The 14,442-nt window shown below is 34.1% G+C and overlaps 1 protein-coding gene across 2 annotated transcripts in view; it reads right to left on the bottom strand.

Annotated features, from left to right (window-relative positions):
* LOC145252784 (crystallin J1A-like) overlaps positions 1–14,442 on the bottom strand; it is a 624,153-nt gene that overhangs the window by 150,821 nt on the left and 458,890 nt on the right. The gene's annotated exons all lie outside the window — the stretch shown is intronic.

The raw sequence follows: 14,442 nt of genomic DNA, 5'->3' as shown, positions 1-14,442 counted from the left end.
TATATATATATATATATATAAGAAATTATATATATATATATATATATATAAGAAATTATATATATATATATATAAGAAATTATATATGTATATATATATAAGAAATTATATATATATATATATATATATAAGAAATTATATATATATATATATATAAGAAATTATATATATATATATATATAAGAAATTATATATATATATATATATAAGAAATTATATATATATATATATATATATAAGAAATTATATATATATATATATATATATAAGAAATTATATATATATATATATATATACAGTGATGATCATATTTATTGGCACGGTAAAATAAAAGTTAAATTTTGTCTAATAAATTCTAAAAAAAAGAGATTAAATTAAAGAAAATAACAAAGTATATTATGTATTTTTAACTGGCCTTTCCGATGCAGCAATCGGATTTTAGAAAAAAATAAATAACAAAGGAACAACAAACATAATTGCAAAAAACCCTTGTTCAAAATTATTGGCACGATTTATTTAATAATCAATTGTATAGCCTTTGGCCTTGATTACCTTCCTCAGTCGCTTTTCATAGTTTACAACCAAGTTGTTGCACTCTTCAGTAGTAATTTTAGCCCACTCTTCCTGACAATAATCCTCCAATTGAATAAGATTCTTAGGCTTCCTTTGCATTACCCTCAATTTTAATGTTCTCCATAAATTTTCAATTGGATTAAGGTCTGGGCTTTGTGATGGCCACTTCAAAACATTAATATGATTGTCCTCAAGCCATTTCTTAGTCAGTTTAGCCGAATGCTTTTGGTCATTATCTTGCATGAACCATCAACGACGACCAAGTGAGAGCTCTTTAGCAGAGTCTTTCAGGTTTTCATCCAATATTTTAACATAATCTTCCTTTTTTATGCTACCTGTGACCTTAACAAGTCGCCCTGGTCCAGAGGCAGCAAAGGATCCCCAAAACATCAAACTGCCTCCACCGTGCTTCACTGTGGGTATGGTGTTCTTAGGCAGGAAAGCTTCGCCAGATTTTCTGTAAATATAAGACACCTTATTATGGCCAAATAACTCTATTTTCGTTTCGTCAGTCCATAGAACACGTTTCCAGAATGCAACATCTTTATCAATATGACGTTTTGCAAAGGCTAGCCTTGCTTTCAGGTGCATAGGCTTCAATAAGGGAGTCTTTCTCGGACGACATGCTTTTAAACCAGCTCTCTTCAAAACTCTACCAACTGTATGTCGAGATACATTCACTCCAGAGGTGCTCTGTTCATCAACAATCTCCCCAACAGAGATCCTTGGGTTTTGTTTTACTTGTCGAACAATTTTCCGTTCATCTCTTGGGGAAAGAATCCTTTTTCTCCCTCTACCCTCTAAACTCATAACGTGGCCTTGCGATTTGAACTTGTTTATTATGGCTCTAACAGTGGATTTGGGAAGGTTTAGCTTCTTTGAAATCTTATCATAGCCCTCCCCATTGGTATGGCATGCTACAACAAGCTTCCTGACGTCTTCGCTGTGTTCCTTAGTTTTAACCATGGCGATTGAAAATTATAATTTAGTCACTTATAATAGTTTAAATAAATCGCTATCTAAAACTTATCTGAAAAAAATTATTCACTGAATTAGCGTTAAACAAGCATAATATGGCTATAAAAAAGTTCAGAAAGCACGTAAACCGGAAATTGATTGATATTATACTGATACTAAAAGAAAAACAAAGCCGTGCCAATAATTTTGAACAAGGGTTTTTTGCAATTATGTTTGTTGTTCCTTTGTTATTTATTTTTTCTAAAATCCGATTGCTGCATCGGAAAGGCCAGTTAAAAATACATAATATACTTTGTTATTTTCTTTAATTTAATCCCTTTTTTAGAATTTATTAGACAAAATTTAACTTTTATTTTACCGTGCCAATAAATATGATCATCACTGTATATATAAGAAATTATATATATATATATACATATAAGAAATTATATATATATATATACATATAAGAAATTATATATATATATATATATATATATATATATATATATATATATATATATATATATATATACTAGCAGTTCAGCCCGGCTTTGCTCGAGCCCTATATACTGTTCATAACTTGCCCTAGATGTGAATACACTTTATGTAAAATTTAAAATATTTAGACCAAAATTTATTTGAGTAATTTCGTAGAGACCGCAGAGATCAATTTATTTAAACTTTGACCCTAATTTTTACCTCTTAACACGTTTTTTTTTTTTAGGGGGGCTTAAATCAAATTATAAAGTTTGATCCTTGTCCAAGTAACCTACATTTAAAATTTCAAGTGTTTAGACCCAAAATTGGCGGAGGAGTTTGGTAGAGTTTTCAAAGGTCAAATCATTGAACTTTGACCCCTTAACAGCCAAGGCATTTTCACTTTATATATATATATATATATATATATATAATTCTTCCAGGTTAATATTTTTCAGAGCTGAAACAACGAATGAATTTAACTAGGTTAATACAAGAGTGCTCAATGCCAAAGTAGGGCAAAATATACTTTTTATTTGTTTTACATAAGCATTTATATGTTGCTACACAGTCATGAGCATGTTTCGGTCAGCGAGTTACAAGTAACTAGAGACCTCTTCTGGCGATACTGCTTATGCAAAAGTAGAGACCGTAATAGAAAATTCAATAAAAGTTCACAGCAGATCTGGATCAGGAGAGCAGCCATATGATATTCAAAAATAAAGTAAATTAACGGCATTTAAATAAGTGAAAAAGACAAAGAAAAGGAAAAATATATAAAAAGAAAAATTAATAATATATAATAATAATAATAATAATAATAATAATAATAATAATTTTGATTTCGTTTATCAATGTCTCTCTGGAAAGAGATGGAATTTATTTCCAGAGGATTTCCCTTAATCCCGGCTCCAAACCAGGAGTTTCAAAGATCAAGGGTTTTTCTAAGGATGTTGGTGGTACCTACAATTGCAGAGGTCTGAAGGCCACCTAAAACATCTGGTATTTGTAGTTTTTTCAATTGTCCTTCCAGACGACTTGATACTACTCCTCGCGTACCAACTATGACGGTATTATTTGTGTTTTAATCCTGTGTATACGCTTTATCTCCAAGGCCAATGGAGTATAACTGCTCCACTTCTCGTTCTCCTTCTCTCTCACATTCCTGTCCCAGGGTATTGAAAAGTCTACAATTTGCAGTTTTTTGAGACTTTGTCAATGACGACCAAATCCGGACGATTATGTTCCAATTGCTTGGTCGTTCTGACACTTTTGTCCCACCATACCTCTACCTTGCCATCCTCACTTGTTCTCACTTAATAATAATAATACCCCTCCCATTATCTCATCACCGTTCCCCCCCAATAGAAAAGTGATACCAAAGAGCCAAGTCAAGGAGGATGGAAAGACCAAGGAGAGAGCGCTGACCAGACCTCTGCTGGACAAGCGCGAAGAGAACTGGGACCTTGGGGAGGCTTAATGCCACTAACATTCCAGTATAGACCAATGGCCACTGTAAGCGAGAAATCAATGGTAAGAAGCTGTTGCAATGACGTAAATTTATTTGCAAATGTTATCGAAGGAGGTGGAGAGAGCTGGACGTCTGGGGAGACTTGTTGTCACTCAGCTTCCAGAGAACAGCACAGGTTTCCAATCAGATCGTTTGTTGACTTGTGTTATAATAATAATAAGAATAATAATAACAATAATAATAATGACAACAATAATAATGACAATAATAACAATAACAATAATAATATTAACAATAACAATAATAATAATAATAACAATAATAACAATAACAATAATAATATTAACAATAACAATAATAATAATAATGACAATAATAACAATAACAATAATAATATTAACAATAACAATAATAATAATAATGACAATAATAACAATAACAATAATAATATTAACAATAACAATAATAATAATAATAATAATAACAATAATAACTAGCTGGACCCGTGAAAATTTCACGTTTTCTTTTCTTTTATTTTCACATGCACATTATCTCATCACATATCCGCACCTTGAAACATTTACATTAACCCTTTACTGCCCTGGCCGACGAATTCACCCTGTGTACTATTTTTTGTTTAAATAGTAAATGAAGAATACGATAGGTAAAATGTATGTAAATATGTATATACCAAAATCACGATATTAGTGCTCCAAATATTCTCAATAAATACATCTTCATTTATGTTTTATAAATATGTTTATTTAAAAATATTTTCAAAAGTTTTATTTCATTTTTAGCTTATTTATCATTTACTTATTATATAATGGAGACTTAGAGTGTTTAAAACATGATATTGTTAATTTCGAACAGTAATGGGTTACACCTGTGCATTTTGTTCAAAAATATTTGAACTTAACGTTGAACCTAACCAAAACTATCCCAGAATATGTTCTTGATGTTTAGATGCATATGCTTGATTACTTAAAATACATTTCAAATGTCAACGTTTAAAAATTATAAACGATAGATAAGCGTATTAATATATAGAGGCTCATGTGATGAAAGCTGTGCCATAAGTCTGAGCGTTTGAGGCACACATCTAGCACAGCAGCAGGAGGAGCTCTCGGGACAACCGGAAGGACTTGTCTGAAGTCGCCTCAAAGTAATATTACTTTACCACCAAATGCAGTGTGGGTGTTCATTATATCTTTCAAGCATTTATCAATGGCTTTCAGCGCATAGCATGGGATCATAGAAGCTTCATCAATAATAATATTTTAATACGCTTGCCTATATATTAATACGCTTGTAACTATCTATCTATCTATGTGTGTCACACTTTCCGGCAAATTTGATTGGTTGAGAAGATTTTATTCTGGAATAGCGGATTACACATTAAACGAACGCTCAAGGCAGAGATCAGGGTTGCCAGGTTGGCTTCATTTTAAAAGAGAGAGAGAGAGGGAGAGAGAGAGAGAGAGAGAGAGAGAGAGAGAGAGAGAGAGAGAGAGAAACGCAGTTTTCGTTAATTAAAAATATTCTCGCAACTACGACTGATTGCTGTTAGATATAAACAAAGCCAAGAGGATAGAGAGGGAGGGGGAGAGGGGGGAGATAGAGGAGTTTAGAAGATTTTATTCTGGAATAGCGGATTACACATTAAACGAACGCTCAAGGCAGAGATCACAGCAATCAGTCGTAGTTGCGAGAATATTTTTAACGAAAACTGCGTTTCTCTCTCTCTCTCTCTCTCTCTCTCTCTCTCTCTCTCTCTCTCTCCCTTTTAAAATGAAGCCAACCTGGCAACCCTGATCTCTGCCTTGAGCGTTCGTTTAATGTGTAATCCGCTATTCCAGAATAAAATCTTCTAAACTCCTCTATTTCCCCCCCCTCTCTCCCCCTCCCTCTCTATCCTCTTGGCTTTGTTTATATCTAACAGCAATCAGTCGTAGTTGCGAGAATATTTTTAATTAACGAAAACTGCGTTTCTCTCTCTCTCTCTCCCTCTCTCTTTTAAAATGAAGCCAACCAGGCAACCCTGATCTCTGCCTTGAGCGTTCGTTTAATGTGTAATCCGCTATTCCAGAATAAAATCTTCTCAACCAATCAAATTTGCCGGAAAGTGTGACACACATAGATAGATAGATAGTTACAAGCGTATTAAGATATAGATATTAATAATAATAATAATAATAATAATAATAATATGTTGATATGAGAAATACAAAATTCTCATATTTGTATTAATATGTAAGCAAGAGTATGCACATATATTTAATAATATGTAACACCTTCGTGTGTATGTACTTCTCGTGACAACGTAACGTTATATAATTTCTTTTATCAATTACAGCCGGGTTCCCCATTTGTTTTGACAGGTAATTATATTTAACACCTGCATTTTTTCCTTTCTTTGCTTTGATCATGTAATTTAGAGGCAAAGAAAAGCTTTTCAAAGTAAAAAGAAAAGATTCCGGAGGAAGAATGTGGTGGCACCGAATTGTCGGCGGTTGATACACAAAGTCACTGTCATCAATTTTGTTGGCATTTATTTGGAAAAAAAATAATTAATGGTTGGAACTGACAAAGGGACAAATTTATGAAAAGGTAAAGCGGACGTTTCTTTATTGGAATCTTTCAGATGCAATTTTTGTATGAGATTTTATTTAAAAAATATTTGGGTTGGATTTACTCGAGGGTTTTTTTTTTTTTTTAAAGTTATCTCACCTGTCTGTTTAAATGTATGTATGTATGTATGTATATCGAAAAAGCTGGAGAGAGCTGGACGTCTGAGGAGGTGTCAGGTCATGTCATATGCTACTGGTACCATGTAACCCAGTACTACCTGCCTCATGGTCGAGCACCAGCGACTAAACTGGTACCCCCACCAGACTTGTTTCGTGAGGAGGGTGGCTAGTCTTCCTGAAGGATTAAAAACAAGACCTTCCAAAGGGCGAATGAACTCTTTTCGGGGTCAACGGCCAACTAGCACCATGTGTGTTTGTGTGTATGTATGTGTGTGTTGGGGTGGAGAGGACTCCTGTAAGCCGTGGTGAAGGCAACCTTTTTGGAGAAGCAAGTCTCTGATTTAAAAAACCATAAAGCGGGAGACCAGTACCTGCATTAAGCTGGTCTGCAGTGCAGTTTAACTTGTTGCTGGCTATCTTGCTCTTGCTTGATCTCAACATTTTGAACCGCGAGAGAGATTTAGCTGTTGTACAAAGCTAAGACTCTGTAACATCATCTGTGTATAGATACTCCCTCAGGCATTTGTCTATAAAAGTGGTCCTGTAGCGATGGAAAAGTTGTGATGCATGGAGGCTTGAAATGCTGGAAGCATGTAATGATGGATCTCAGTGACTATCTTCAGTGTCATGCCTGCTTGAGCGTGTGAATTCACCGGTAGAACTAAAAAAAAGAAGCCATTTTTGGGCTCATGGATTTTAAGTGTCTGGGGGAGTGGCACTCGTCTGACAAGACGTTGCAATTATCATCATGTATGTATGCATGTATGTATGCCTAAAAAAGTTTTTTTTAAGTTTGAAATTGCATTATATATTTCATAGACAATTTTTAAATAATAATAAAAAATGTTACGCATGTTTAATATATATATATATAATTCTTCTAAGTTAATATTTTTCAGAGCTGAAACGACAAATGAATTTAACAAGAGTGCCCAATGCACCGAAGTTGGGCAAAACATACTTTCTATTTGTTTTACATAAGCATCTATATGTCGCTTCACATTCATGGGCATGTTTCGGTTAACCAGAACCTAGTAAATAGAGTCTGTAACGAAAATTGAATAAAAGTTCACAGCAGATCCAGGTCATGATATCCAAAAATAAAGTAAATTAACGGCATTTAAATAAGTGAAAAAGGAAAGGAAAAGAAAAATATATAAAAAGAAAAATTAATATTATTGTTATATATATAATTTTTTAAAAAGTTATCTATAATATAAATCGCACTTATGTGTTTAAATGTATATATGTAGGTTTGTATGTCTGCCTAAAACTTTCTACAGGGGCGACGGGTTTCCACGAGATCGGTATCATTTTGAAGCGCAACATCTCAGACGAAAAATGTTGAAAAATTGGACAAACACATTAATTCCTTCACCCTCAATTTTCTACGAGGCGGGATCGATTTTTTGTGAGCCATTTTTGCAAGTCATCATATCGGTTGGATTGACTTTGCTTGATTTTAACATTCCGAACTTCCGGTCGCGTCATGGAGTAGCGGTAAGACGTCAGATTTTCTTTTACTTTCTTTTCCGCCTTTGCATCACGAGTTCAAGCCTACCTACTACCACTCTTTTTTTTTTTTTTTGCTCAGCACACCCCTCCAAACACCCGGGCAACGCCGGGCACCCAGGCTAGTTTAAAATATACAATTTTGCTTCGTCAATGAAACTTAAGTTTGAAATTACATTTTCTTCGATCTTTCATAAACAATTTTTTTAATAGATATTTGCAGGTATACTATGCATGTTTCAAATAGCATTTTCATTGCTCTGTCAAGCTTAAATTTAAAATGGCATAATTGGAAGTCTACTAAGCTTATGTTTGATTTGGTTTGGTTGTTTTGTTTTACGGCACATCAACCCTTTTCGGGTTATTTAATTCTGAATCTGATCATTCAGATGCTTCTCTGTAAAAGATGATTGTTTTTATCAGTTAATTTTTTTTTAATAAATTTGGGCTGGATTAAATTAGATGTTTTTAAATTATTTAAAATATGCAATTTTATTCAGGCAGTCAAGCTTAAGTTTGAAATTTTCTATGTTTATCAGGTGTGTATTTTCCTTGCTCCGTCAAGTCTCTGTTAATAAAGAAATTACACGAACCAATTTATTTTTGCCCTGAATTTCAATTTATTTTCCTATACGTTGTGTCAAATTTTACCATTACATGAAGCTTTCTGTAAATATACATTCAATAGCAAAAAACAAAAAATAAAAAAAACTAGCTGAAGCTCAAAGAAAGTAGATGCTCGTAAATAGTATGACACGCATGCAGGAATGTAGACGACCGATGTAAATTATGTCTGAATGAGAAATTCAAAATCCTAAACTTAAAATGATCTCAAAACATTTTAAACTGTAAAAACGAAAGTCGTTAGTCGAATGCACTACCACTGAGCTATATCTCCAGATGACAATAAATCTGTTGTTTTTTTTTTAAAGAAGAAATGATTTTCTGAGATTTTATTATCTTCCTTGGCCGGTGTAACATAAAATTATACATCGATCAAAATAATTGTCTAGCCTTAATTTAAATCAGTGTCACTTCCGGTTTGGCTATGGTTGTAACAGTCACGTTTTGTCACGCTCTTTTCCTCCTTCGCGGTACAGGTTTGAGCCTGCCTTCCTACTACCACTTTTTTTTTTTGCTCAACACACACCTCCAAACACCCGGGCAACGCCGGACACCCATGCTAATGTGTGTGTGTATATATATATATATATATATATATATATATATATATATATGCTAGTTTTGCTGTCTAGATTCTATTTTAGTAATTTTCATCTTTATATATATATAAGATGAAAATTAACTTAGTAAAATCGAATCAAGACAGGGTACTAGCACACACACACACACATATATATATATATATGTATATGTGTGTGTGTGTGTGTGTGTGTGTGTGTGTGTACTCCTAACATTGATGGAATTCTCCAAAGGGAAATGTACAACAGCACAAGTAAAAGGAAATGATTCTCCAAGAAGTTATCAACGAATCCTTGGATAATCAGTTTGTTTTGTTACCCTTCCCAACTGGAATCCTAATTAAATTAGTTATCAATTTCATCTACTTTCTGTATTTATGACCCGATAATTAAATTCCTTGGAGATATACTGGATTTTCTGGAAAGATGGGGAAAGTCTTGGACCAACCCAGGAATCTCAGCTCACTCTTGCATGTCAACACCCAAGTTGTTGATTTACGTTTTTTTTTTTCTAACTCATTGCAACACTCTGCTTTATCTTTATATATATATATATATATATATATATATATATATATATATATATATGAATTTCTGGCAAAAGTGCATTGAGAATGTTGATGACTATGTAGAAAAAAAATCAGAAGCACAAAAAAATCATTAATTTAAATGTTACAACCCCCGTCTTTGCAGCTCTTCAACTTTTTGAGTTTAAAAAAACAAAATAGGAGGCTGTAATTTCGGAACGACTCTCACACACACATACATATAAATGTATATATATATATATATATATACACACACACAGAGTGTTAGAAGAAGATATGTTATCTTTATAAATTTTCAGTATTCACTTAAAGAATCTTCAAGTCGCGAGTAAGAAAATATATGGCAATTAAGCTAACTTGACCATTCCTTATGGTGACAAAAAACGTCAGATTCTATGTAGCTTAATTGCCATATATTTGCATAAATTACTATATACAGCGCATTCAAAAAGTCACTGAAGAGTTTTGAACATATATAGATTCTTTATTTTTGATGATATCTTTCTGTAATTTTAACACAATTTGATTAAGACTTTGGGAAATAAAAAAAAAAAATGCAAAATTCAATTTTTATTTATGAAAAATAATCTTTTAAATGTTGCCCATTTTCAGCTTAGAATATTTGTGCTCTTTCCAAAACATTATTCATGACAGATTTCAGAATCTCTGGATTGCGATTTATATAATAGTGCTCAATAATATCAGAGATGCTACCTCTTTAAACTTTATTTTTTTTTTTTTAGAATTGGGGCCATTTGAAAAAAAAAAAAAAAAAATTACAACGCAGACATATTTTCTGAAAGGAATTAAATCCGATGACATTTTATTCTTCTTGGCGACATGTTACAATTATCAACTGAAAGAACTAACGGACCAGAATCAAATATCGGTTTTGTAGGAAGAAAGCTATCGATGACAAAGGAATGATGAGGAGTTTGACTTCACGTTATATATTAAATGTTATTGAAAGAATTATTGATAAAATGTGTGCATATGTACTTTTACGGATAGAAAAAGTTGGAAGATCCACTCCACCCTGTAAAAAAAAAAATAAATAAAAAATTAAAAAAAAATTGTCCAATATTTCCTCGTACTCTTTATTATTTAGTATCAATCGAAATTCATCACGCTACTGGTTTTTAACACCAATCAAATTCAAGAGGCAATCGCTTCCTCCTTTCCTCAACAACTCTGTAGACTCGTTAACCAGACAGAAATATCCTGCTTTCCGACCTGACCCAAAGGGAAATCAAAGATTAACGAGATATCGTCTTTTTCAAATGCCACCAATTGACGGCATAAACTTGCGAGAAGAAAGGGAACAAAAGGAAATAAAGAAAACAAAAAGTGACCCCAGAGGTCAGGATATAAAAAAAAAAAATGAATCACGAACATAACTGGTCAGAACCAAGATTTCATTCTTCGAAATAAAGAGCAATTTTCCGATAAAAATCACGTTTTTGCAGAAGGCAATGCCAATTCCGACGGATAATTCCTGCAACTGATTATCCGAAATGATAACAGGATTCCTTCATTGGTGGATTCTGCTTCTTTGAAATGGTGATTGCTAACTTTACAGGGCGCATTATTCTTTGACGTGGAATTGGTAAAAAAGAAAGAGACTCGTTACATTTCTGAATGCCGTTTTCATTTTTTTTATTCAGTTGTTTGTTCGTTGTCAGATTTTACGGCCTGTCAACCCATTTATGCACAGCGCCAACTCGTTGCACGCCATATCCAGATGTTTACAGCCCAGTCTGAAATTCACCTTGCTGTAACATTTTTGTATCAAAACAAAGGGAGACCATCTATATATATATATAAAAGGTAAAATGGCCGCGCGTTTTTGTATGTCCTGCAAAGGCTTTTTTCGTGGGGGTTCTCTAGTTAGTGGTGGTGGTGGGGGGGTTACTATATTTTAGAACATTTTATATACTGCCTAGATTGTAATATCTACGATTTACAGACGGTCGTCGTCTCTACATTTATTTTGAGCGAGTTTAAAAAAATATTTTAAAAAATTATTTAAAAAAATTATTTAAAATCCTGGTTTCTAGTGTTTGTTTGTTTTTCCCACATAAATAAAGCAAAACTAAATCGAATCAAATCAGCTCGCTGGCCTTCGTGGCCGGCACGTCTTAAAGGCAATCGACTTTGATCAATGCGGGGAATACACTTCATATCAGACAATTGCTATTCATTTGAGAACTCCCCCTTTTTCGAGAGAGCTTGGTTTCCCGAACATCGTGGACCGCTGAACTGGCTTTCAGCCAATGGTTATTTTTGCACCTGCGTATTCACTTAGCAAGTCAACTTTTTGACTGACATCGCTAAATTTGAACGCTTTTCACTTCCTATGGCTTCATAGCGTAGCGGTAAGATGTCACGTTTTCTTTCACTTTCTTTTCCGCCTTCGCGTCAGCGCATCATGGGTTCAACCCTGACTGACTACTAACATTTTTTTTCTTTCACACCTCCAAATACCCACCTCCAAATACCCCCGCTAGTTTATTTATAGGTGACAATAGCTATTTCACATAGAATTGTGCTCCTTTTTCAAGCTATTATGACAATATAAAATCCATATTGCAATTGTAGAAAACGTTTGCACGAGATTATCTGATGGCAGTATCGTATTTACTATTATTTATCAAATTTAATTCTAAACATATGAGCACACACGTTTAATTTCAATTCAAACGAACTGGAACAAAGGAAGCAGAGAATAAATCAGACCATTCTGAAGAACGCATGCCATAATAGTGTTTATATATAAAAATTTAAACTTTTTTTACAACTCTTTTTCACGCCAAACAAAACAAAGCATAGTGCCGTTTGGAATGTGAAGGGCTAATATTTGGAATTATGTCTTACAGAGGACTGTGTGGAAAAAAGCCGTGAGCAGGAAGAGAGTTCAAGAGTTCCACAAGCTTGCAGTTCTTGGAAAGAAGCTATTCGAATAAGAAGCTGTATTTGAAAGAGGAATCAAAACAGTGAAACCACTAGACCAACAAGTCAAATGAGCTGGCACAAAAGAGGCAGAAAATAAATCAGACAATTCAATTTTATAAATACTGTCATAACATGAAGAGTAGGCATGAGATGCGTTGCTCGCCACAGATTCTGGGACACTCATAGCACCCGAAACACCAAAACTGGATAAAAAGGGAAGGAGGATGAAACTGGCCACATACTTTTGTCTCTCTCTCTCTCTCTCTCTCTGTCACAGACGTGATGTTGCTAGTCTTAGACAAGACTGAGACAAGTGACATCATTTCTGTGAGAAAGAGACAAATGTATGTAGCCAGTTTCATCCCTTTTTTTTTTTTTTACATGGTAGCCACCACTTATCAAGGCCTGGAAGCCACTCGGGAATAAGGGTTATTGCATGCATAGTAATCAATGGGATAGTATCGTAGTAATTGCTAGTATTGGAAATTTGATTCTTTAATCTAATTTTGTGTTTAAGGTGCAAAATGCATGCTAAATGACGTCACCGATAAAAAAAAAAAAAACAGACTATAAAAGGGAGAGCGAGCACGTTAGAGACGTGGGTAACATTCGAAAACATGTTAGTGACATGGGTGACGTCACGAGAAGTCATGCGTGGTGGGAGAATGCGGAAATAAATGTTGTTGTCGTTATGACAAGAAAAAGCGAGTCGACGTTCTTTCCTATTGTTTGTTTGCTTTGCGATAGAGGCTACAATGTGTTGGGTAACGTTACATGATGGCAATCGCCCCAGACAAAACATGAAGCCACTTGATGTATCAAGAATAAAAGATGATTATCGCAAAAAACTTGTGATACTTATTGATCTTAGTCTTGAAAAGACGTCTCATGCCTACTTAGTATGCTGCCGAATCCAAAAGGGTTAATATCAGACAGGTTGCATGTAGTTATACCACTTCTTATATCCGAGGACTATGTCTTTCTCAGCTGACCTAACACCCTGCTGCTCAGGATACCCAAATGCGTTATGGACCTACTTATGTACCAGAAGTGGTATGCCACATATTCAAATGACCAAGCCGGTACATGAGGTGACGTCACAGCGGAGGAAAATGAAATTTAAAAAAAAGCAAGGCGAAGCATGTGCCAGCGAGACAGATTGGAAAAATCCGGGTGGCAGTGGCTATATTTGAGCAGACGTGTCGACGCAGGGGGAGAAAAAGCATGTATTCTACACATGGCGGAACTGACTATGTAAATACTGAAATTCTTAAAACTATCGAAAAGTTTAGTACTTGTGTGTGTGTGTGCGTTTTCTTTTGAAGATATACAACTTGTCTAAATTTACTAATTATCTAAAAAAGAATTTAAGCCAGTGTTATCTTGTTTACAAATCTGGGATTCTAGCTCTCTTCCGTCTGCCTGCTTCCCACCTGACTACAACTTGGATGCCTTCAAGTCCAACGTTAACAAATTCCTAATGAACTGCCCCCTTAAGTAAACACTTCATCAAATCTCCACACTAAAACGTACTGTACTTGCAATAACCCTTATCCCTGAGTGGCTTCCGGACCTTGATAAGTGGTGACCATCGTGTAAAAAAAAAAAAAAAAAAAAAAAAAAGCTGCAACGGCCATGAACTTGGAGAATTATGAAACCAAATGTAACATTGCCACATTTATGAATAAAACTTGTAGGAACATTTTGTATTTAAACCTACACATGGTGGCATACCATATCATGTCCTCATCAGCTATTAACCAGAGCTAGTAATGTTTAAAAAAAACAACCTGTCTAAAAACATGTTGTCACTCAAACCGTAAAGGGGGATGTAAAAGTATGAGGAAAAAGGTCATTTGAGGTCAACATCATCAGATCAAACTAATACAAGTTAAATAAACACATAAGCTGTATCAATTACTAGTAGGGCGACTCTTGAATAAGAATTCCTACCATGTACGTTTTCGCTACGCTCATCACTAGGGCTATGACAAGAG

Source organism: Euprymna scolopes, chromosome 29 (genome assembly GCF_053919585.1).
Source record: "Euprymna scolopes isolate OS-2025 chromosome 29, ASM5391958v1, whole genome shotgun sequence".
Lineage (NCBI taxonomy): Eukaryota > Metazoa > Mollusca > Cephalopoda > Sepiida > Sepiolidae > Euprymna > Euprymna scolopes.
Note: the sequence above shows the minus strand (reverse complement) of the source record. Positions and strands in the feature narration are given on the sequence as shown.